The sequence below is a fragment of the Symphalangus syndactylus genome, chromosome 8 (genome assembly GCF_028878055.3).
Source record: "Symphalangus syndactylus isolate Jambi chromosome 8, NHGRI_mSymSyn1-v2.1_pri, whole genome shotgun sequence".
In the NCBI taxonomy this organism is placed as follows: domain Eukaryota; kingdom Metazoa; phylum Chordata; class Mammalia; order Primates; family Hylobatidae; genus Symphalangus; species Symphalangus syndactylus.
The window spans coordinates 29,869,031-29,895,801 of NC_072430.2; the positions used below are offsets into that span (position 1 = coordinate 29,869,031).

Genomic DNA, 26,771 nt, shown 5'->3' on the forward strand with positions numbered 1-26,771 from the left:
ATCTGTGCTGTTTCAAATAGTGGAGTTAGCCCCAGTGGATGAGCATTACACAAAAGTAATTTTTACATCAACATAACAAAGAACTTCCTTTTGGTCTAAAGATATCATTGATGAGGATATGAATTCACTGCTCCTTGGTTTATTTATGAAGCTAGAGAAAAATCTTTCAGAAATTTATTTCCAATGAATGAAGTCTTTTTATGCATTGGAAGATAGAACGTTTTACTTTCATTTCTTCGAGTTCCAACATCTGATCTGTCCTCCTCATGCTAGAGCCCAAGTCAGGCATTGTGAAGTGGTCTTCAATGCAATCTCCACAAGTTTCCTTTAAAAAGGGGTTGGTGGGAATTGATGAGTAAAGAGTTGTATAGCGATCCAAACATTGACACTAACTTAAATTGAATTTTAATCGAAATGTGATATATTGGTTCTTACTGGCTTCTGAAATAAAATTTAGAGGTTAAATATGTGATACGGAGTGACACTAATTTCAGGACTTTAGTTACATGATGTATACATACAAGAGTGAAAACAGGACTGGGATCTTAAAAGAGAACTCTGCAAAAAATGATGCTTTATTATGACCTAGATGTTTGTTTTTGAAATTGAATCCCCTATTAAAATTTTCTGGTATTTCTTTTAGGGTGACAGCAGTCAGGAGGGGTACCCCTCATATTGGCTTCTTACTTCCACCTCTTGTGGCCCAACCCTGTCCTCCAGAGCCTAGCTTCTCCCTTGATCCTTCCCTTTTCTTCTCAACTTCTACTTTTGGACATTCCCCCTCTCATTCTCAGTGTTTTAAATCTCAGTTACTACCCCAGGTACCTTTGCTGCTGATTTGGGTATCTTGTTTAAAAGAAAATCAGGTTGGGGGCAATGTCTCGAAAAACTGAGGCTGAGGGTAGAGGGAGTACGCCCAAGTCTTGGAGTCTTGGTTCCTGTTCACAGTGTTTGTGGGTTATTTCCTTCTCTATCACTCACCTCTTTATATATATATATATATATATGTATATATATATAACAAGAATAAACACAAGTAGACATGCAGAATAATATTGCCAGCCACTATCTCCTTTACTAGTTCATACACTTAATAATTTACTGAATGAGTATTCACATGTAAGTGCTAAATGTTGTAGGTACAGCAGACATATTTGAATTATTGGCTTATGCAATAAAGGAGACGGGCAAGTCCAAAATCTGCAGGGTGAGCTGGAAGGCTGGAGACTCAGGGAAGAGTTGATGTTGTGATTCAAGTCCAAAGGCCATGATACTGGATACCTGTGGTAGATCAAATGTTTCAGTTCAAATCTGAAGGATGTCAGTCTGAAAGATGTCAGGCTGAAGGCCATAGAAAAGCTGATGTTGCAGTTCAAGTCCAAAAGCCATTGGCTGCAGAATTCCCTCTTGCTCAGAGGAGTTTAGTCTTTTGTTCTACTCAGGCCTTCAACTTATTGAATGAGGCCCACCCACATAATAGATCGTGATATGATTTATTCAAAGTCTACCCATTTAAATGGTAATCTCATCCAAAAACATCCTCACAGAAATATCCAGAATAATATCTGACCAAATATACGGGCACCATGACACATAAAATTGTCATAAATTGACACATAAAGTTCACTGTCATAGGAGGTGGCATTTAAGTTAAGACATGAATGCAAAAGACATAATAGCAAAGAATTTCAGGAAGCAGGAAGAATAGGCACAAAAAGTTTTGTGTGTGAAACAGAAAAAAAGGCCCTATAACTAGAGTTTGGTAAGTAAGGAAAGTGATTGAGAAAGTGCAGGAGAATAATGCAGGGGAAATTTATGTAAGGCAGTAGTTTTAAACCTTGGCTGTTAGAATTATCTAGGGAGCTTTAAAAAAATGCCTAGGGATGCAACCAAAAGACCAGTTAATTCTCCATGTAATTCAATGTGCAGCTAAGGTTGAGAAGCACTGATGTAGACTAGGTGCTGAGATTTTATTCCAAATGAAAGAAGATGTAGCTGGTAAGGTGCATAGGTTTCACGGTTTTTAAGAAATCATTATGAAAGTATTCTGGTTCCAGTAATGGCAAGACTCTTTCTCTGATAACAATCATAAATCTGGACAAAATATTGAAAAACAAATAAATTGAAGGCACAGGGGAGCAAAGTAAAACAGCCAGAAAATGAGAAAATGGAACATGACTGAAAAAATGAAAGTGTGTGTGTGTGTGTGTGTGTGTGTGTGTGTGTGTACAGCTTTTACCTTGAGGGAACTTCTCAATGTATGTAGTACAGGTTGGCTAGAACTCAAGCAGAAAGCTGCAGTTTTATTTACTGGAGGCGAAAGAGAATGGAGTTTTGGGTTTCCAGATGGTCTGGAAACTTGGGGGAGGGTAATTCTGGATAACAGCCACACAAAGGGAAACTCCAAACCCGTATCTCTACCTCATTCACCAACTTGGCTGAGCCTTAAACTGCACATGTGTGGGGGAAACGCTAATAAGCCCTGCAGGAAGCAAGGCTGGAAGAGACTTCAGTGGCTGCCCACAGCACAGGACACTGAATTTGGAGTTTGAATTTACCCTAAGTAGAGGACCTGGATAAACCTCTGAATTCCCTCTAAAATTCCACAAGAGTCACAAGTTAAGAGCATAGATGAAGGCCCAGAATAAAGTCCCAAGTGAAACTCCAGAATTATGGAATTTGCCTTGTAACTAATGTTAAAACTAAAACATATCTGAAATAATAAAGCATAAAAAATTCAAATTAATCAACTAGTAATTTATCTGCTGGTTAGAATAAAAATAGACACATTCCAAAGGAACAACATATCAAGAGTGTCAATATATAACATCCACAATGTCCGGTATACAATAAAAATTGGTAGAACAGTAAAAACAAACAAACAAACAAACAAACAAACAAAACCAGGTAATTTCTATCCTGCATCTTAAAAAAAAAACAACAACAACTCAATAACCAGTCAGTGGAAATAGAAACCCAAATAACTAAAAGTTGAAATTCACAGAAAATAATTTTAAAGTACGTGATGTAAATATGTTCAAGACTTAAAGAAAAAATAATAGAGTGAACTGATGGAGAATCTCAAGAGAAATGGAAACTATAAAAAAAAAACAAAAATTTTAAAACTGTAAATTACAGTTTGTACATTGAAAATTTCACTTTACAGACTTAAAGTGAACTTAAACCTAGGTCAATAAAAATTCTCTAATCTGAAGAACAGATAAATTGATCATAATCTCAAAAACCTATAGGAAAATATCAACCAGTCTGAATCACATCTAATTGGAATACCTGAAGAAGAGATAGAGAATGGAATTGAGAAAAAAATTTGTGACAATGGTTTCCAAATTAGGTAAAAATTGTCAACCATCAGATTCAAAAAGATCAGTGGATACATGAAGGCATAATATCACTGATGACTGTATAGACAGTAAGACTATAATAAAGAATATTATGAACAAATTTATACCAATACATTTGGAAACAGCTAAAATGGAAAAAAAAAGTCCATTAAAAACCTTCTTAATAAAAATTTCAGGCCCTGTTAGTTTCACAGTTAAATTCTACCAAGAGTTTAAGAAAGAAACAATGCCAATCTTATACAAACTCTTTCAGAAAATGGAGGAAGCTTCCCAAAATACTTTATGAAATCACCATAATCCACTTGAAAAACCCTTACAAAGATGTTATGAGAAAAAAGAAATTATAGACCAACATCTTTGAACATAGACCAACAGATCCTTTAACACTATCAGCAGGACCAGGCTTGGTGGCTCACGTCTGTGATCCCAGCACTTTGGGAGGCCAAGGCGGGTTGATCACGAGATCAAGAGATTGAGACCATCCTGGCCAACATGGTGAAACCCTGTCTCTACTAAAAATACAAAAGTTAGCTGGGCATGGCAACACATCTGTAATCCCAGCTACTAGGGAGGGTGAGGCAGGAGAATCGCTTGAACCTGGGATGCGGAGGTTGTAGTGAGCTGAAATCGCCACGGTACTCCAGCCTGGCGACAGAGCAAGACTCCATCACACACACACACACACACACACACACAAAACTATCAGCAAACCGAATTTAGCCATATTCAAAAAGGAGTCATTTAATGTAAGATTATAAGTAATACAAGTTTAGTTTAACATTTGAGGGAATTAATTTTGTTTACTATGTAAGTAGGATGAAAGAGAAAAAGACAGTATCAACTGATACATATAAACATTTGGTGAAATTTAATAACACTTGTGGTTTTAAAATAATCTCATGAAGTACAACAGAAGGGAAACTTTCAATCTGACAAAGGTCATCATCAAAACTCAAGTTAACCTCATGCCTAATGGTGAAATATGGAACGCTTTCTAAGAGGAAATAATGGGAATTGGGCTAATGAAAGGATATCTGATCTTCCCATATTATTCAACACTGTACTTGAGATCCTATCAAGGGCAATAATGTCAGAAAAATAAGTAAAAGACAAAGGTACTGGAGAGGAAAGGTAACAGTTATTGCTCTAGGTTAAGTATGGTTTACATAGAAAATATTAAAAATATACTAAGTAACTGCTAGAACTCATATGAGAATTTACCAAAGTCACAATTTGCAAGGTTACTATACAAAAATTACATTGTACAAAAAACTGATACAGAGTTTTTTGTGTGTAATAAACTTGCATGCTGTGACTTTGGTAAATTTTCAAGAGTTCTAGCAATGATATCTAGAACTCATGAATATTAGCAAAGTTATCTAGTATCTCTAGTTATCTAGTATCTCTGCATAGTAGCAAAGAATTGTAAAAGGAAATTAATGAAATTTTAAATATTTCCTTTTCAATTGCATCAAGAAGCATAAAAATCTTAAGAATAATTAAACAAATATTCAAAACCTCTGCAAAGAAAACAGTAAGACACTGAAAAAAAGTAAAATAACTAAGCAAACAAATGGAGACCTAAATAACTTTTACAAATTAGAAGATGCCCATTCTCAACAAGATCAATATATAGATTCAGACAATTCCAATCAAAATTCAAGTAGCTTTTTTCCTTCTGTGGGCATTGAAAAACTAATTCTTAATTTTATATGAAAATGCAAAGGTTCTATAACAGACAAAGGAATCTGAAAATAAAGAATAAAGTTGACAGACTCCCACTACCTGGTATTAAAACTAGCTATAAAGCTATTATAATCAAGACAGTGTTATGAGGGCATTTGAATAAACAAATCAATGGGGCAGAATAGAGAATGCAGAAATAGTCCTCCTCATTTTTGGTCAATTGATTTTCAATTGAGGCTGCAAGTCAATTCAATGTCAAAAGGAGACTCTTTTCCAAGACTGGGTATTTAGGAGGTTGGGGAAGGTAGTGTGAAAGGGGAGAGGGTAAGGAAACTAAATACCTGAGCAGGGAAATAATCTTCAACCTGTGTCTCACTTCATACACATAAAAATAATACAATCCCAATCATAAACTGAAACATAGAAGCCAGTACTATAAACTTCTAGAAAGAAACACAAAAGATTATCTTCATAACCTTGAGGTTGGAAACAACTTCTTGAACTATACAGAAGAAAGCACTAATGCTGAAAAGAAAAGGAAGGAAAATGGAAAATTGAACTTCATCTAAATTAAAAATATCTTCTTATTAAAAGACACTGTTAGGAAAATGAAAATCCAAGTATCTACTGGGAGAAGATATTTATAATAAATATATCTGAAAGACTTAAATACAGAATATATAAAGAACTAAAAAAAAATAATGAAAAGATAAGCAACCTAACAAAAAGAGGCAAAGGATTTGAATGAATACTTCCATTAAGAAAATAAACAAATGGCCAATAAGCACACATCTTTGGACATCTTTTTGTCTTCAGGAAATTGCCAATTAAAACAATGAGGTATAACTCTATTTAGCTACTCTAGCTTCTGAATGCATAAAATTAAAGACAAGCAACATTAAATGTTGGAGAGAATGTAGAACAAGTGAAACTCTGATACGTTATTGGTAAAATATGACAATTTTAGAAAACATTTGGCAATTTCTTTTTCTTTCTTTTTTTTTTTTTTTTTTTTTTGAGACGGAGTCTCGCTCTGTCGCCCAGTCTGGAGTGTAGTGGCGCGATCTCGGCTCACTGCAAACTCCGTCTCCCGGGTTCACGCCATTCTCCTGCCTCAGCCTCCCAAGTAGCTGGGACTACAGGCGGCTGCCACCACGCCCGGCTATTTTTTTGTATTTTTAGTAGAGATGGGGTTTCACCATGTTATCCAGGATGGTCTCGATCTCCTGACCTCGTGATCCACCCGCCTCGGCCTCCCAAAGTGCTGGGATTACAGGCGTGAGCCACTGCACCCGGCTGGCAATTTCTTAAAGAGTTAAATTGAGTCTTAACATAAGATCCAGCATTTCCAGCCCTAAGTATTTAATCATAAGAAATAAAAACATATGTCTACACTTAGAATTGCACCCAAATTTTCATTGTACCTTGTTCAAAATAGTACAAAACTGAAAACAACCTGATGGTTATCAATAGGAGAATGGATAAATTTCTGTTTACTTATATAATGGAATCCTACTTAGTACCAAAAAAAAAAAAAAAACAACTACCAATTCATGTAAAAGCATAGATGAATTTCACAAATACTAATATGATGTTGGGCAAAGGAAATCTGTCCTTTGATAACAAAGGGTGCATACTGTGCACATGTACTCAGGAAAAAGCTAATGTGTCTTTACTTACAGAAGTAAGAACAGTGGTTGTCTAAGGAGAAGGCTGATGATTGACTAGAGGGAGTTATAAAAGGTGTAATGAAAATATTTTATATCTTGATTAGAATGAGTGTATACATTTACTGGGAATCTTTAAGTTGTGTGCTTGAAATTAGTACATTTTGACTGAATATAAATTTGATCTCAATTTTAATGGTTTATGGGTAGATATAAATAAAAGCTAGAAGAATTAAGAGGCTATTTCAGTAGTCTAGACAGGAGATTATGGTAATTCAGAGTGGGATGTTAGGAATGGAGCTGAGAGGCTACTTCATTAGGGAGGTAGCTTGAAGGTGAAGCTGGCAGGATTTGCTGATGGACTTGGATCCAAGGGGTAAGAGATAAAAAGGATTCAGGATGCTTCTATGATTTTGGTAAGGGAACTAGGTGATAGCATTCCTCTTTCGGAGACTGTGAAGACTAGGAAAGGAACGGTGTTGGAGAGTGAGTGCATATGATGAATCAAGAGCTTGTCTTACCCATGTAAAGTTTGTAATATCTTTTGCAGCACTAGTACAGCAGAGATACCAAGCAGGCCCTTGCACTTTTCAGTCTGGTTTTCAGTGAAGAGTCCAGTGCTGGGTGTATACATTTGGAGTCAATAGCATAGAGATTGTATTTCATAGAAACTTTGAAATACAGAGTCACCAGGTATGTGACGTATAGTTGTATATGAATGGGTTTCATGAAAAGAAAAAAGGCACTTGCTAAATGCTTGAACAATGTAGTTATAGTGAATGAATAGTAAAAATGTAGGAAGATTATTTTGTTTTGAATTAGAAAAAGAAATAACACCCAAAGCAAAATAATTAACTGATAAAACACCAAACAAGTTGGATCATATGAAAAGTAAGACTTTGGGCAAATTGTTTAATGCCATTGTTTGCTTTTCTTTAAAATGAGGATAATAATCATATGCATAATACGGGATGATTGTGCAGATCAAAGGAAATGAGTAGTACAAAACACTTTTAAGTGTTTATGAGAAATGTAAATGCTGGTCATTATAGATATATTTCTTTTTGTTGTTTATTATCACTATGTAAAATCCAATTTCTACCAGACTTTACTTTCATAGCAGTCTTGTTAAAGTATTAGCTGAAAATGATTACCTGGGCTCCCTGAATTTTAATTTGAATAATCAGATGAAAAAATTCAGAAAGCATTCACTTTAGATGGAAAAATTTAACATAACCCATGAGAACCCGGTGAGGTGCATTTTCCAAAAGGCAGTCCTTCTGTGTAACTCCACAAACTTGTCAGACTGGCCTGGACTTGCAGATTGAAAGTGACATTCCTGGAGACATTTTAACATCATCTCCCCAAGGACAAACATATTGCATTCTTTTTGAGATGGGTCATAAAGGGATTTCACCTGCCTTTATTCTTAGCTGAAGGTACAAAGGAAGCAGTTCCTAAGTCAGGAGAATCCCATCAACTCCCGCAACCTGTTTCTGCCAAGGTGGAAGATGAATGAAACCAGAAAGCAGCCGTGCCTGACCACATTGAGAAAGAATCAGACGGTGCTGCCTCCGCCAGAGTCCTGGGCATGCATCTATGATCAAGTGTTGAGTCACTTCCCCTAGACCAGGTGGTACATAGCCCTGAGTTTTTACAGCTGGATCAGATCATACAGGCATGGGAGTATCATGAGACTCGAGAGTGTCATGGGATGTATCATGAACATAGAAACCAAAGCAGCTGCTATAGGCTGGCCAGCCAAACCATTATCACACAAAACTGGAGCTCCATGAACCACAGAGTGAAGTGACAGTCTCCTTTAGAGCCTGTGCAGCCCTTTGTGCTTTCCCAAAGCTCTTAGCAGTGACAGACAGCTAGATCTAGTGGAAAAACCCTGGATCAGACTGGTAGACCTGAATGTGAAGGCTTACTCTATGCTTATTCACCTTTAACATTGTGCAATATTTTTTCTTCCCTTGTTCTTTTCAGATTTTCATGTGTAAAACTGGTGAATAACGTTACTGATTTATTAGAAATAATTTGAAGATTATATGATTCAAGTTACAGAATGTCTAGCCTGCAATTTGATACACATTAGGTATTCAAAATCAGTGAATCCCATTTTGTTTATCCTTGATATGGTCTAAACCATAATCAAATATATGTCTAATCGAAATATAAACTACACATACAACAATTATTTTTCATAGCTACATAAAGAAACTTAGAAGAAACAGGTAAAATTAATTTTAATTATGTATTATATTTGCTACAACAGATCTGCAACATTATCATTTCAGTAAGTAGTTGATATAAAATTATTAAAAATCAAAAACTTTTGATTTTTTATGTCTAAGTTAATTAAAATGAAATAAAAATTCAATTTCTTAGCCTAACCTGCTGCATTTTAAGTGCCCAGTATTCACATGTGTCTCTGGTATTGGACAGTGGCCATTTAAAGGAGTATCAGTTATGAAGAAAAAATGAATACATGCAGAAAGAATAAAGTTAAGTTGGCTAAGAATTGTCAGTTTCTAAGATAGAAAAAATGAGATGGATTTATAAAAAATGGTGTTCATTCTGGTGCCTTGAGTATAGGGTTATCATTTTAGAAACAGGAAAGTAATTTTGAGGGACAGGTGGATTGGAGATTAGAATTTCAGTTGTGTACATGTGGAGTTTGGGATGGTGTCAAGAGACCTCTGTAGAGCTGTCTGGTTAATAGAATGACATGTCCACAGGAAGCTCAGGCAAGAGGGTTCTTTTCGGTAAAGGTGTGGACATCAAAGGGCTTAAGACAGAAAAGTATGCATTGGGAATTGAGGAGCTTTGGTTTGCCTGTATTTAGGCTATGAAAGAAAAAAAAAAGCCAACCCAAAAAAGACACAAGAAGACAAAAAAAGCAGGAGAGGAATCAAGCTAATATAATGTCCCAGACTTCAAGGGTTAAACGACTTTGCAGGTAGCAATGATATAGTAACTGGAATGTTGTTGCAGAGATAAGGAGGAAGCAGAGCAGCAGCTCACCAGCAGCCCTGGTTGCATCACAGCTGCTCACTGTCTCTGATATTGCTGTTTTCTTGGCTTCATGTTACACTCAGCATCATCTTAGTCATCGTCTGTTCTGCTCTAACAGGTGCATTAATCAAAAAGAAGAACAGCCCTGTCACTTTCCTCTTGCCTGTCTTACACATAATTTTGGTGATTTGGTTCTTTCATTTGACTTGTTCATTCACTGAACTTATACTTATTCAGCTCATACTTCCTGTGTGCTCGGCACAGAGGGTTCCGAAATGAACAAGGTCCTCATTTTCTCTCTAAGAGGCTGATTTGCTTTACATGAGAGTGCTCTTGCAAAACTGCCTGTTTTTACCTACCCCAAACCAGTCTTTGTAAAGGAAGCAGCGTTACGTTCTCTACCTCAGGCAGGGTTCTTTTTCTATTTGGGAAGTTGCCTGGGAGTGTAAGAAGTGCTCCTTGCTTCTCCAGCTTCTCAGAAGTCTCCTGGCTTCTGCATGCCTGGTAATACCCTAGGCCCCCCTCAATTCCCAGCTGTTATTGCCTCTCTCTCTCTCTGGGACCCTTGCCAACTATCTCGATTAGTGTTTATCCAATGATAATAGTACTAGATGATTTTAGGTGGTAATAAATCTAGGTGATTTGAGGTGGTACTGTAACATTTTTCTGTTTGATGTCTTTCATTTTCATGCAATTATCTATTTATGGTAACTGACACTGTACATCAAACTTATTAATGATATTTCTTGAAAAATGTTATTTTAAAATAAATAGGTTTTAAGTTAAACAACAAACTAATTTTTTTTTTTTTTTTGAGACAGAGTCTCGCTCTGTCGCCCAGGCTGGAGTGCAGTGGCGCGATCTCGGCTCACTGCAAGCTCCGCCTCCCAAGTTCACGCCATTCTCCTGCCTCAGCCTCTCCGAGTAGCTGGGACTACAGGCGCCAGCCACCACGCCCGGCTAATTTTTTGTATTTTTAGTAGAGATGGGGTTTCACCGTGGTCTCGATCTCCTGACCTCGTGATCCGCTTGCCTCGGCCTCCCAAAGTGCTGGGATTACAAGCGTGAACCACCTTGCCCGGCGAAAACAAACTAATTTTTTAAAGTCAAGTGAAGAATAGTTTCAGCACTTTATGATTAGGGCAAAATCATGTGTATTGTTTGGAAAGCCTTAAATTAGAGGATAATAAAATAACATGCATCATCAGTATTAATTAGGCTGCATGTCATACACTAAATACTCCAGAAAGACACACAAAAAAAGATAGACCTAACTTTAGGCACTTTCTTTTACTGTCTGATGAAACAGCATGAATATCAAAAACCTTAAAGTGTGTGAGATTTTATCTCACTTGCAACAGAACAAGTTAACCACTCACAGTTGCCTGGTTACTATAGAAGACAGTTTATTACTCAAAAACAATAGTAGGCCGGGCGCCGTGGCTCACGCCTGTAATCCCAGCACTTTTGGAGGCCAAGGCGGGTGGATCACAAGGTCAGGAGATCGAGACCATCCTGGCTAACTCGGTGAAACCCCGTCTCTACTAAAAATACAAAAAATTAGCCGGGCGTGGTGGCAGATGCCTGTGGTCTCAGCTACTCGAGAGGCTGAGGCAGGAGAATGGCATGAACCCGGGAGGCAGAGCTCGTAGTGAGTCGAGATCGCACCACTGCACTCCAGCCTGGGTGACAGAGCGAGACTCCGTCTCCAAAACAAACAAACAAACAAACAAACAATAGTAATAGTCAGGGTAACAGTTCTATTGTATTTCCCCAACCCCCATCTCCCAATCCGTGATGTGAAGAGGACCAGGTGATACCTGCCCTCTGTAGGTGGTGTTTCAGGAAAGGAGACTTGAACTTAGGGAACCGTCACCTTTTATAACGGGCAGACAGCATGCTTCCCTAGGTTCTGGGGTGAGACCTTGTCTTTATTGCACTGGACTGAGGTATACTTGCCATTTTCTCCAGTTTCTGTTCCTATTCTTACTAACAAAATATTCATGAACAGATAGTGCCGAACAAAGGCCAGTTGCTGCCTCACTTCACAAGGCATGCAGAAATACGGCAGTCTCGTGGATAATTGTCTCCCGAAAATCAGCTGGGATATGAAAAATATAGATAAGGAAAAAAATATATAAAAAGTCGTCTTGATCATCATCATATATGGTATATTTTGAATTACTGACACATTGATTCACAAGCTAAAAGCCATTCCGTAAATCTTCTTTTTGGGAAAAGGACATTTATATTTCTAAAAATCAGTCACGAATTAGATTTGAAATGAGATTTTTCATTAAAATGAGTATAACTTGAAAAATCAAGACCAGATGTGGTAGCTTGTACCCGTAATCCCAGCACTTTGGGAGGCCAAGGCGGGTGGATGATTTGAGTTTGAAACCAGCCTGGCCAACATTGGTGAAACCCCATCTCTACTAAAAATACAAAAATTAGCTGATCATGGTGGTGCGTGCCTGTAATCCCAGCTACTCAAGAGGCTGAGGCAGGAGAATTGCTTGAACCCAGGAGGTGGAGGTTGCAGTGAGTCAAGATTGCACCACAGCACTCCAGCCTGGGTGACAGAGTGAGACTTCATCTCAAAAAAAAAAAAAAAAAAAAAAAAAAAAAAAATCAAATATATCAGAAGCGCATGCATCTATGGCCATCCACTAACTAATGCAACTTATTTGAATGGGACTTGTCTATTTTCCAGTATTTACTTGGAAAAAAACACAGTAATAAAATATGATGTGTTCCTAAGAAAAATACTACATATCTGAATGTGGCATTTGAGGGTTCTATCATATGCTGTAATAACACTTACGCGCTCGCAGAGGTAAGGGGGATGCAATTATGCTAAAATCTTACATTGCAAAACAATCTTCAGCCAGCACATATCAAAATATTCTACGAATTACTCCCGGTATGTATTTTTTTTTCCTTTAAAGGCATGTTGCAAATGCCACATATGTCATATCTAGAAGGTACAATTTCCCCTTGCTTAGGGGCAACATCTCAATATAATTTTTATTGGTAAATTTCACAATTCATATATCTTAATAACAAGGTGGACTGCAGGTTCATAATAATACACAATTCATTAGTTGAAATCTGCCTTTTCATAAAAAAGTTGAATCTAATTTTTTTTTTAAACAGAAGTCATTGGGTAGACAAAATACAGAGTCTAATTTGGAAGAAATGAAATTAATATTACCCTTTCTAGATGAGTTTACTTTCTTTAATGTTCAATAAAGCCTTTGGAAGCTCTTTTTGGGAAAACGATTTGTCTATCAAAATTAAATATGGATGATTTATTTAATCTAGATGGCGGCTAATTATGAATGGATATAATTATTTTGCTAGATCATTCTTGTCTGTGCTGCTGTCTTTATTTTATTTATTTGTTGAGTTGGAGTCTCGCTCTGTCACCCAGGCTGGAGTGCAGTGGCGCCATCTTGGCTCACTGCTGCAACCTCCACCTCCTGGGTTCAAGTGATTTTCCTGCCTCAGCATCCCTAATAGCTAGGATTATAGGTGCCTGCCACCACGCCCGGGGACTTTTTGTATTTTTAGTAGAGATGGATTTTTACCATGTTGGCCAGGCGGGTCTCAAACTCCTGACCTCAACTGATACGCCCACCTTGGCCTCCCAAACTTCAGGGATTACAGGTGTGAGCCAACGCGCCCAGCCTGGTGGTGCTTTCAAATGGATAACAATTCAATAATGGAGAAATGGAATTGACCTGTAATGTGAGAGTCATGGATCTTAACATACTTCAGTTCATCAGAGATGATACAGTGCTTTGACTAAATTATTGATTATATATTTTTTGGAAAGACACCTTAAGTGTCCCTATGAATTTGAAGTTGTCTGGGGTAGCCCCCAAAAATCACACTAATTGGAGTATCAAATTGAAAGACTAAAGTCTAGCAAAGAAACTGCTCCCCAGTCGTTGCGATGTCTCACTTATTTCAAAGAATATTTGAAGGGTAAGAGAATCAGTGTCTAGACAATCTTGAGTGTTCTGCACTGTGGTCAGAAAATAAAAGAAATTCTTTAGTTTATTTTTGGGCATTGTTCATGTTTAATGACTACAGGTCATAAGACCAGAGCAAAAACTTTTGACATGTGATTTAATGAATATATGAATGAATCAATGAATGAGAAAAACTTTTAGAACTTAAAATGTGTATTTAAATTGTTTTAAATTTTAAAATATTTTTATCTATAACTTTAAGTACATAATTGGATCTATAACATACATTCTATTAATTTTTGATGTCATTTTTAAAAATTATTTCCTTAATTGTTTTGTTTCCTATTCCCTCTCCTCTTCTTCTGGCCACATTATCCTCTTGCTATAATAAACCCCCTGTATATATTTTTTTAAATCAGTTCAAAATTACAGCATATTAGGGTTCTCCAGAGAAACAACAATAGGATAATATCCTATATTATGTGATAATAGATTATGCATATATTTGTATATAGGAAAATATCATACACATTTATATATATATATATATCTATGTATTCATATATCTATATATAGATAGATTTCTCATGCAGTTTTGGTTTAAGGAACCATAGAAGTCTCATGATCTGCTTTCTGCAAGCTGGAGACCCAGGAAAGCTAGTGATGTAGTTCGAAGGCTTCAGATTCAGAGATCTAGTACAGATTCCTGTCTGGGTCTGAAGGCCTGAGAACCAGAAGCACAAAAGACAGAAGAATGGTGTCTCAGCTCAAAAGACAGGCAGAGAGTGAATTCAGCCTTCCTCCATCTCTTTGTGCTATTCAGGCTTTCAATGGATTAAGTGATGTCCACCCACTTGGGAACTGCTTGACTCAGTTTACCCATTTAAATGCTAGTCTCTTCTAGAAACATCTTCACAGATGCAGCCAGATATAATACCGAAACACTATCTGGGCATCCTGTGGCCCCATCAAGTTGACATACACAATTACCCATCAAATATGTGAAATGCTTTTGTCAAAAGATAAGCTCACTTCTCCTACATGTCAAAATTCCAACAGTCATGGTATGTTGACAACCTGTGTGTGCTGGGGGAGAAAAAAGTCTGATAATCCCAAACTTCAAGTTTGAAAACCACTGCCCAGAACATTACCTGTTGTTCATACTGCCATAAAATGTATTGAAAGGGTGAATGAATGTCACTATCTACTTTCTATTGAGAATAATCTCAAAGGTAATGAGTGATAGCAGCTTAGCAGCAACATATAATCAAGGCAGATTTTAGGAATTCATATTTAAATACAAATTAAGGACAGCAAATAAATGTCAAATGCATGGCATGTGAATAAAGAAATCTGTCATGGGTTAGTAGAAATAAGTGAAAAGCAGTGATAACATTATAATCACGATGTCAACAGAGATAAATGCCATTTATACAGGTGAGAGGAAGCAAGATGACAGGTGGCAAAAATATTCTAGGGCCTAAATGTCATTTGGTAATGAGTGCTTTTTGACATTTTTACCCAGGATAAGGGGTATAATTCCATTCATTGCGTTTTATGAAATTCAAAAATAAGATGGGTATACTTTTGTGCTCCAACTTTTTCTGCATAGTTTTGACTTCTCAAATGGTGTGTACTTCCTAATGGAGTAGGAAAGTGTAGTCTGTTATTTATATGTGTAGTCTGTTATTTATATGTTCCTCATAGTGCAAAGTACACAGTATTGACTAAAAATTATTAAACACTGTGTCTTGGAGGAAGATAAAATATATATTATAAATATATATTTATTTCTATAAAGATATGATATTATCATATATATATATATATATATATATATATATATATATATATATAGTGCAAGATGTGTATACCAGTAACCTGGCATTGCTATGGATTACCATTGTACTAAGAACAGTACAGTATACAGTCCTGATTCGAATTTTTGTCTTTTGGCCTAGACTTTCTGAGTTCACACTCTCTTCATTGGTTGTATGCTATTCAGCAGCAACTCAACTCTACATCATTTTCTTCATCTGGAAAAGAGTGTCAATAACAGTATTAACTATTTAAAGGAATTAACGTTTATAAAAGACTAAGGACAATGTTTGGTATATACTAAACACTAAGCAATTGTTAATTGTTTTTACCATTTGTGTGTGTGTGTGTGATTGTTACCATTATTCAAATAAGTAGTAGGAACTCAGAATTTACGAACACACCAATATCCTCAGCAGAAATAAAAGTCAGATGAAGTCTATACTCTCTTCCTGGACAGACTACTTGGAACATTGTTTAACATCTCTGAGTCTCACCTGTACTTAACCTCTGGGCTCCATCCACAGCTTCAACCTTGAGTATTATCTCTGAGAATGATTTCAAGGCTGGCTCTAGTAGGTTAATACTAAACTACTGTGGGACTTACGTTGGTCACTGAGTGACTAATACTCTAAAAGTCTCTAAAACAGGTATGCACAACAAGCCTGTAAATTTAAGCAAGGCATTAGAGTTATAAGCAAGTGATAGCATATACAATTATTAATAGAAAAGTCTTTTCTCAAATATATGCCACTGAATATGTAAGTTGCCTTGTAAAATGCAAACAAACAAGAAAGTAAGAAATAATGCAAGCAAACAAATGCATCAATCAGATTTGTGATCAAATAAGTTTGAAGTCTTCCGGTTTCAACAAAATTATTCCTTTACTAAAGGAGTTCTCATAACTTTTAATATACTAATATTGTAGATCTCCAAGATGGTTAAGTTGACCAAGCTCAACATGTGTAATTTATCTTGAAACTTAAAAAAAACAACCATTTTCCACACAAAGATGCTATTTTATGAAACATACAGTTTATATATTTAGAATGAAAGAGCATTATTCTGCACTTTTGCAATTTCAAATGTCTATACATGCTATATAAAATACAGCCACTATTCTTACGTATAGGTCACTATAATAACTTATTTGTCAAGCCATTATCTTTGTCAAATGTCTATTACCCATAATTCAATGCAGCCACATTTTGTTAGAGCCACCCTACCAGCCCAAATGTATATCAAGGAGCCACATAGAGTTAAGTAGCGGCAATTTAGTCCTTAACTTCCAGCACCAGGAGAGACCATTAAGATATATGTGAATGGATGGGAAGAAGCAGCTATAAAATAAATCTGAAGAGTCAAGAGCAACTGAGGACAAGTAGAGATAAAGGTACATATTTCTCAAAGAAAAAAAGTAAATGAAGTCACCTCTCCAACAACAGCATGTGTGATAAAAGACAGTAGGGTGGGCTGGGCACGGTGGCTCACACCTGTAATCCCAGCACTTTGGGAGGCCGAGGTGGGCAGATCACGAGGTCAGGAGATCAAGACCATCCTGGCTAACATGGTGAAACCTCATCTCTACTAAAAATACACAAATTAGCCAGGTGTGGCAGCGTGCGCCTGTAGTCCCAGCTACTCAGGAGGCTGAGGCAGAAGAATTGCTTGAACCTGGGAGGCGGAAGTTGTAGTGAGCCAAGATTGTGCCACTGCATTCCAGTCTGAGCAACAGAACGAGACTCCATATCAAAAAAAGAAAAAAGACAGTAGGGTGGATACGTCACTTTCAGTTAGCTAATATCATTCAGCCGATCAGTCAATTCACTTAAAAAAAATTGTGGAGAGCACCGACAGTATGCCAGAATTATTCTAGGTATTGGGATATAGTAAGGAGGGATTGGACATGATCCTTGGTTTCAGAGACCTTACATTAGGATGCGGTGAGGTAGAATAGCAGGAAGATACACATAGTGTGCCATTTAGTATGTGTATCTTCCTGCTATTCAACCTATTCTATTTCCTGAGGAAAGCTGAGCTGGGCAAGAGGTTGAATCTTACAGGGCAGGGAAGAACTCCTTTAGGTAGGGTCCTTACAGAAGGTGATATGGTTTAGATATGTCTTCCTGCCCAAATCTCATGTCCAATTGTAATATCCAGTGTTGGAGGTGGGAGGAGGTGATTGGATTATGAACGAGGTTTCTAATGCATGATTTAGCACCATCCACTTGGTGATGTTCTTGTGATAGTGAGTCCTGGCAACATCTGGTTGTTTAAAAGTGTGTAGCACCTCCCCCCTCTCTCTCTTCCTCCTGTTCTGGCCATGTGAAGTGCCTGCCCCCACCTTGCCTTCTGCCATGATTGTAAGTTTCCCGAGGCCTCCCCAGAAGCTGAGCGGATGCCAGCATCATGCTTCCTGTACAGCCTGCAGAACCATGAGCCAATTATATCTCTTTTCTTTATAAATTACCCAGTCTCAGGTATTTCTTCATAGCAGGGTGAGAATGGACTATTCAGAAGCCCTCTCTGGGAAGATCTTACTCAAACAGAGGTCTTATTAATGAGAGGACATGTTACTGTGAGTGGATAAATTGCACTGGAAGCTGAATAATAGAAAACACCCAAGACTTGAGGTGGAAACCTGCCTAGAGTACTCAAGTAACAGCAAGGAGGTCAGAAAGTATTTCTACTTGTTTACTTTCAATCAAATTCTGTCCATGTTAAACCAATTTAAATGAAAGTATTTAATGGAGACCAATTTTCTGCTATATTCACATTCATGGATACTATTCAATTTTATCCTTATATACTCTGCCTATTTCACCTCAAACATCTCCAATATGTAGTCACAGCTTAATGTTTAGATAGGATTCGAACCATAAACTACTACTAATATTTATGTTGTATTGATCATTTTCTAGTCGAGTCTCTTAGTCTAGTACTCACACACAGTCCTTGACCTTTTCCAGAGATTATCACGTTTCATTAGTGATTAGAATTATAATCTTATTTTTTTTTTTCTCCAAATAATGGGTGTGGTAGATTCTGAAGATGTACTCAATTCATCACTCCTCCTTAGACCCATGATTGGGCCAAACAACTGCAGTAAATTTCCACTTTGGGCGGGGAAATATGCCCTTCACTTCGGCTCTGTGCTCAGCCATGTGACTTGCTTTGGCCAAAGGGATGTTAGACAATGTGACAGAAGCAGAGGTTTGAATAACTCTGTAATTGAGCTTAACTGCCCTCTTTGTGCCTCTGCCATAACATCATGCCTCAGTTAATCTTTTGGAGGATAAGCAACTTTGGAGTGAAGTAAGTTACCCAGGTCATCCCAGCCAAAACCAACCTTGCTCAGCTGAATGCCAGGGGACAACCTTCATTTAAGGCAGCCTAGACAAGATCAGCAGAGCCATCCAGATGGCCTCTCAGACAGATGGTCAATAAAGGCATGTTGTTCTAGACCACAGAGATTTTGTGGTTGTTCAGTACGCAAAGGTATTTTGGTAATAGGTATCTGATACTATACACTATGCAAAGCAGATGTGTGTTTATGCCATTCAGTACTAAAACATTAATAGAGTACAGTGTCCCAATCAACATTACTATTTTGTAAACCTTAAAAAGGAAGAGTTTTTGTGGTGGTTGTTGTAGCTGCAGGGTTGCCTCGTTTCTTAAATACCTCTGGCCTAACTGAATATAGCATAAAAATGTATTTATGTTGAGCACACACGTGTGACAGCTTCTGCCTTCTAAGGCATAGCCTCAAGGCTTGCTCAGAGATGAGGATAAAAGAACCCCCAAAAACCTGAAATAAATTTCTCAAGGCAACAGTGCTAATATCATGAATCTGTCTAGAAACCCATCAGATCTTCAGAAGCTACTTAATTAATACGCATATTTTGAGCATTTTAGTGCCTGGCACAAAATATAGAGGATATTGCCCATACATTGTTAATAACCAAATAGAGGGAAATCTAGGTAATAAAATATGAGGGGAAAAAAATATAAACATATTCACACTATAAATATCAAAGAATATAAGAGGGATGTTTCTGGAGTTAAAGAATGTTTTCAATTGGTTTTGTAATTGGATTTGTTTTTGTTCAAGTGCCACTTTTGAAAGCTTGATAAGATTACTATTAAATACGAAATTTTAGTTTTATGTAGAAAACCTTACATCATGCTTATTCCTGGCCTGTGAAAAAAGAAGAGCAATTACTCTGTTTGTAGAAGGAAATGAAAACGAAAATTTTAAGAACGAAAATTTTAAGAAAACAGAAACAAAAATATATTGTTTAATTTAGATGAATGGTAATTCTTTGAAACAGTTGGCAATTTCTTTCCTTATGGAAATAGCCATCCCTCTACTTTTTTATGGAAGAGTTAAAGCAGAGATATTTGCCATTCCCAGAAGAAAGACTTTTTTTTTTTTTTTTTTTGAAAGTCTTCCAGGGCTTTGCCTGGGAAGTGTTTGACCATCTGCTAACTCTAGGCCTTTGAGGCTGAGAATGTTCTGTATTTTAAAGGGAAATCTAATTTCATTGTTCAAGGAGATCTCAAGTTCAGAGAGGCTGTCATCTCCTCCATCCCACCCTTGTTTGTAGTCAAATGAAACCATACTAAAAAAAAGTTGGTGCCTTTTCACTAACACAGGTGCACAGGCATGCCTGTAAGAATCAAATTACTTAAATAAGGCAGAGAAAGCGACTCAAAGTCAGAATTCAGGGATGAATGCTGCCATTCTGTCCTGTGGTCGTCCAGATCAGGGATGAGAAAAAAAAAAAGGAAAAATGAAGGAAGCTGCAAATCCAGCCCTCTGGAGGCAGGAAGGGCTACTCCCAACTCTGGTTACTTGATCATGGAGAGCAAGTTCTCTCAAAGTGTTTAACTCAGATGCTGAGCCTGTATTTGCATGTGCTCACAGGCTCCTTAGCTAGGTTGCCGAAACAAAACCTACCCACAAGGCTAAGGGAAGTCGAGGCTGCAGTAAGACAATCATCCTGCCACTGCACTCTAGCCTGGGTGACAGAGTGTGACCCTGTCTCAAAAATAATAAAAAATTAAAAGAATAAAGTTTTTAGAACCACACTTCCTGGCTTTGCTGTGACCAGGCAACCTTGAGACAGTCATTTCACCTTTCTGTACCCAGTTTTCTTATCTGTCCAATGAGTATAGTGAAAGCACTCACCTCACAGGGTTGTTGTAAGGATTACAATTGCTAATGTATTTAAAGAAGCTAGAGCAGTGCCTGTTACTTTTAAGTGCTACATAAATGGCAACTTTTACAATAATTCTTTTGACAAATGATTTTACTGTTGCTACTTTTGCGCTTATTTGCTGCCACTAAATGAGAAAGTCATGCTAGCTATTGGAATCTGTTTCCTCATCTGTAAAATGAGGGTGTTGTACCCTATAAAGTTAGGACTCCGATACTGTCATTCTAAGACACACAAACATGAATTTGCGTGTGTTTATGTTAAACAGTTTGGAGGTGTTTATATAAACATTATAATTGGACGTAATTATCTTTTTTATTAATACAAGATATATTATTTTAATCTTTCTTACATATTTACTGAGTACCTACTATGTGTCAGACATTGTATTAGCTGCTGGGAATTCAGCATCAAAAACCCAATACCCCTGTACCCTGTTTTCATTCTAGAATTTTTCCCTTGGTTTGCAGCTGTATCAGCTACTTGACAGAATACTCAATAAGTGTATAGGGAACTGGGAGCTGGGATCTCAATTCCAGCAGTATGTTTAAGTTATTTAACAGTAATTTAACAAGAGGCTTAATTAAATTTTATAGAGATGCAAAAATTCAAAACTTTGAGTGTTAGGTGTCCCATTAAATTGCTAAAAATTGAATTTTTATTTCCTATATTGGCCACCACATCCATAAGTTTTAAACCAGAAGAGCCAAGTTTATGCTTGCCAAGAACTCTTTAGGGATGCTAAATACATGTATTAAATTAAAAAAAAAGATAACTTAAGGTGGAAACATTAAAAATGCAGACCAGTTTGCAAAAGACCATGTTACAACCTCAGGATATATTTATAGTTGTACAGAAAATAAATACAGTATGGATTTTTTAAAGATCAACTTATAAACCTGATTTTGAAATTGCTTATAGTGTTTCTGTATATGAAATGAAGTAAAGGTGTGAACCAGATTTGGGCTTACATTAATTCTCAGCTGGCTATTTTTGAGGGTAATGAGAGTATAAAGAAGTTCCTCTTGAATATGTTGAGTTTGAGGTGACCACTAGTATCTGAGAGGCATGTGGTTTAACTGTGCAGTGTTGCTGATGGTTGATTATTTTGCATTTACAAATTATATGTAGTAATTTTATGTAGTTTGTTAAAAGAAAAACTTTAGCTGAATTAAATTTAAAAGTGTTTATTTTTTTAGATATATATATTTTTATTACACTTTGAGTTCTAGGTTACATGTGCACAACGTGCAGGTTTGTTACAAATGTATACATGTGCCATATTGGTGTGCTGCACCCATTAACTCGTCATTTACATTAGGTATATTTCCTAATGCTATCCCTCCCCACTCCTGAGCCTACTCTGGCTTTAGATGACAAAAGTGTTTAAATGAGCAAAGAATGATTCAGGAATCGGGCAGCCTCCTGAGCCAGAGTAGGCTCAGAGACTCCAGTGCAGCCACGTGGTGGAAGAAGATTTACGGACAGAAAAAGGAAAGCGCTGTAAAAAAATAAATAAATAAAAATAAAAAAACCCAGCTGGATTGGTTACAATTCAGTGTTTGCCTTATGTGAACACAGTTTAAACAGTTGGGCACCTTTGATTGGCCAAACTCAGTGATTGGCACCAGAGTAGACTGCAGCCTGTTTACAACTGCATTTAGGTTATAGTTCACCATGTACAGAGAAACCTTTAGGCTGAATTTAAAATATGTAAGGAGGCAGCTTTAGGCTAAACTTGATTTAACAACCCTCACCATTTGATCATCCCCTCAATCTTAAGAGACTGACCAAAACTTTAGTCACTGATGTCACTATTGCCATCATAAATGTATTTATTTGGTCCTGAAACCATCTGGAAAATAGCAGAACAGTGGGTTTTATAAGGTGGGAACAAGAACTTCAAGTTATTTTTTTTGTAATGGTCAGAGTAGAGGTTACCTCCTATGCTGGAACAGGAGAAAAACAAAATCTGGTTTGTTCTAGGATCTATGTGTTTCTCTAATGTCTTAGTTTGATTATGTCATATTTAGCCCAAGTTACTCCATTTTTGTTTGGTCTGGTCTGTTAGGGGCTGGCGCATGAGCTCAGTTCAAAACAATGGCCTCCCATAACTTTGTTTAAAAATTCCCCCATTCTGGTCAGGTTCTCACATAGGTGAGAGTGTGACCAAAACCTAAGGTCTTAGTGCCACTCCCAGTTACCATCATTTTGGGTTTTTGGTTACAGCATGTCATTCATAGGTTATGGTAGCCTCAAGTTCACACATGTCTTTAAGCTTTTGTCATTCCAGTTGAAGGGAGGTTGACATTCTTTTACATTCTAAAGATGGCTGCATGAGAACATTTAAAACTTTTAAGAGAATACAGTGCACCAGGAAGGCTACTATTATAACTATCAGGAGGATAATACCATGAGTTTGGAGTATGCTCCTTAGCCAGGGTCCCCATAAACCAAATCACTTAAAATCTAATAGATCAAAGAATGAGCCAGATAAATGAGCTAGATAGAATCTACTCTCTACTCTCTCTCTCTTTTTTTTGAGATGGTCTCACTCTGTGGCCCAGGCTGGAGTGCAGTGGCATGATCTCAGCTCACAGCAACTTCTGTCTTCTGGATTCAAGCAACTCTGCTGCCTCAGCCTCCTGGGTAGCTGGGACTACAGGCACATGCCATCACGTCCAGCTAATTTTTGTATTTTTAGTAGAGATGAGGTTTCACCATGTTGGCCAGGATGGTCTTGATCTCCTGACCTTGTGATCCACCTCCCTCTGCCTCCCAAAGTGCTGAGATTACAGGCGTGAGCCACCACGCCCAGCCCAGAGTCTACTCTCTTTAACTAAGCAGTCTCTTCCTGTAAGGGATTCATTAATCCCTTACAACTGAATCTCTATAATACCTGATATGATGTATTTCTACATGGGCAACAAGTGCCAGCAGCTGCACAGATACTTCTGTCTTTAGCCAGTATGTGATCTGGAGCAATTCTATTATTTTGCATAAACTTCACAACAGAATTTAAAGTCGAAACTGCTATATAGCCTATCATAAGAGTAAATTTCTAATCATTGCCTGATTTACTCCAAACCATGGAAAAATGGACCTAACAGGGTGGAGCCAAGATGGTCGAATAGGAACAGCTCCGGTCTCCAGCTCCCAGCCCTAGCGACACAGATGACTGGTGATTTCTGCATTTCTGCTTGAGGTACCGGTTTCATCTCACTAGGGAGTGCCAAACAGTGGGTGCAGGACAGTTGGTGAGGCGCACTGTGCGCGAGCCGAAGCAGGGCGAGGCATTGCCTCACTCGGGAAGCGCAAGGGGTCAGGGAGTTCCCTTTCCTAGTCAAAGAAAGGGGTAACAGATGGCACCTGGAATATCGGGTCAGTCCCACCCTCATACTGCGCTTTCCCAACGGGCCTGGAAAACGGCACACTAGGAGATTGTGTCCCGCACCTGGCTCGGAGGGTCCTATGTCCACAGAGTCTCGCTGATTGCTAGCACAGCAGTCTGAGATCAAGCTGCAAGGCGGCAGCGAGGCTGGGGGAGGGGCGCCCGCCATTGCCCAGGCTTTCTTAGGTAAACAAAGCAGCCAGGAAGCTCGAACTGGGTGGAGCCCACCACAGCTCAAGGAGGCCTGCCTGCCTCTGTAGGCTCCACCTCTGGGGGCAAGGCACAGACAAGCAAAAAGTCAGCAGGAATCTCCAGAGACTTAAATGTCCCTGCCTGACTGACAGCTTTGAAGAGAGTAGTGGTTCTCCTAGCATGCAGCTGGAGATCTGAGAACGGACAGACTGCCTCCTAAAGTGGGCCCCTCACCCCTGAGCAGCCTAACTGGGAGGCACCCCCCCAGTAGGGACAGACTGACATCTCACTTGGCCGGGTACTCCTCTGAGACAAAACTTCCAGAGGAACTATCAGACAGCTGAATTTGTGGTCTCACGAAAATCCGCTGTTCTGCAGCCACCGCTGCTGACACCCAGCCAAACGGGGTCTGGAGTGGACCTCTAGCAAACTCCAACAGACCTGCAGCTGAGGGTCCTGTCTGGTAGAAGGAAAACTAACAGAAAGGACATCCACACCAAAAACCCATCTGTACATCACCATCATCAAAGACCAAAGGTAGATAAAACCGCAAAGATGGGGAAAAAACAGAGCAGAAAAACTGGAAACTCTAAAAAGCAGAGCACCTCTCCTCCTCCAAAGGAACGCAGTTCCTCACCAGCAACGGAACAAAGCTGGATGGAGGATGACTTTGACGAGTTGAGAGAAGAAGGCTTCAGACGATCAAACTACTCTGAGCTACGGGAGGAAATTCAAAACAATAGCAAAGAAGTTAAAAACTTTGAAAAAAAATTAGAAGAATGGATAACTAGAATAACCAATGGAGAGAAGGGCTTAAAGGAGATGATGGAGCTGAAAGCCAAGTTTCGAGAACTATGTGAAGATTGCAGAAGCCTCAGTAGTAGATGCGATCAACTGGAAGAAAGGGTATCGCTGATGGAAGATGAAATGAATGAAATGAAGCGAGAAGGGAAGTCTAGAGAAAAAAGAATAAAAAGAAATGAACAAAGCCTCCAAGAAATTTGGGACTATGTGAAACGACCAAACCTATGTCTGATTGGTGTACCTGAAAATGATGGGGAGAATGGAACCAAGTTGGAAAACACTCTGCAAGATATTATCCAGGAGAACTTCCCCAATCTAGCAAGGCAGGCCAGCATTCAGATTCAGGAAATACAGAGAACGCCACAAAGATACTCCTCGAGAAGAGCAACTCCAAGACACATAATTGTCAGATTCACCAAAGTTGAAATGAAGGAAAAAATGTTAAGGGCAGCCAGAGAGAAAGGGCGGGTTACCCACAAAGGGAAGCCCATCAGACTAACAGCAGATCTCTCAGCAGAAACTCTACAAGCCAGAAGAGAGTGGGGGCCGATATTCAACATTCTTAAAGAAAAGAATTTTCAACCCAGAATTTCCAATCCAGCCAAACTAAGCTTCATAAGTGAAGGAGAAATAAAATACTTTACAGACAAGCAAACGCTGAGTGATTTTGTCACCACCAGGCCTGCCCTACAAGAGCTCCTGAAGGAAGCACTAAACATGGAAAGGAACAACCGGCACGAGCCACTGCAAAATCATGCCAAATTGTAAAGACCATCAAGGCTAGGAAGAAACTGCATCAACTAATGAGCAAAATAACCAACTAACATCATAATGACAGGATCAGATTCACACATAACAATATTAACTTTAAATGTAAATGGACTAAATGCTCCAATTAAAAGACACAGACTGGCAAACTGGATAAGGAGTCAGGACCCATCAGTGTGCTGTATTCAGGAAACCCATCTCACGTGCAGAGACACACATAGACTCAAAATAAAGGGATGGAGGAACATCTATCAAGCAAATGGAAAACAAAAAAAGGCAGGGGTTCAATCCTAGTCTCTGATAAAATAGACTTTAAACCAACAAAGATCAAAAGAGACAAAGAAGGCCATTACATAATGGTAAAGGGATCAATTCAACAAGAAGAGATAACTATCCTAAATATATATGCACCCAACACAGGAGCACCCAGATTCATAAAGCAAGTCCTGAGTGACCTACAAAGGGACTTAAACACCCACACAATAATAACGGGAGATTTTAACACCCCACTGCCAACATTAGACAGATCATCGAGACAGAAAGTTAACAAGGATATCCAGGAATTAAACTCAGCTCTGCACAAAGTGGACCTAATAGACATCTACAGAACTCTCCACCCCAAATCAACAGAATATACATTTTTTTCAGCACCACACCACACCTATTCCAAAATTGACCACATAGTTGGAAGTAAAGCTTTCCTCAGTAAATGTAAAAGAACAGAAATTATAACAAACTGTCTCTCAGACCACAGTGCAATCAAACTAGAACTCAGGATTAAAAAACTCACTCAAAACCGCTCAACTACATGGAAACTGAACAACCTGCTCCTGAATGACTATTGGGTACATAATGAAATGAAGGCA

The 26,771-nt window shown here is 38.1% G+C and overlaps 1 long non-coding RNA gene across 5 annotated transcripts in view; it reads right to left on the reverse strand.

Moving 5' to 3' along the window:
• LOC129487574 (uncharacterized) overlaps window positions 1-26,771 on the reverse strand; it is a 162,228-nt gene that overhangs the window by 108,453 nt on the left and 27,004 nt on the right. The window contains exon 3 of one of the 5 annotated variants that reach the window (XR_010122285.1): window positions 258-325. The exons of 3 other annotated variants lie outside the window; for them this stretch is intronic. This is a non-coding gene — a long non-coding RNA (uncharacterized lncRNA). Of the gene's footprint in view, window positions 1-257; window positions 326-1,184; window positions 1,282-26,771 lie in introns of those variants that run through there. One more of the 5 variants, XR_010122286.1, reaches the window with a different exon arrangement.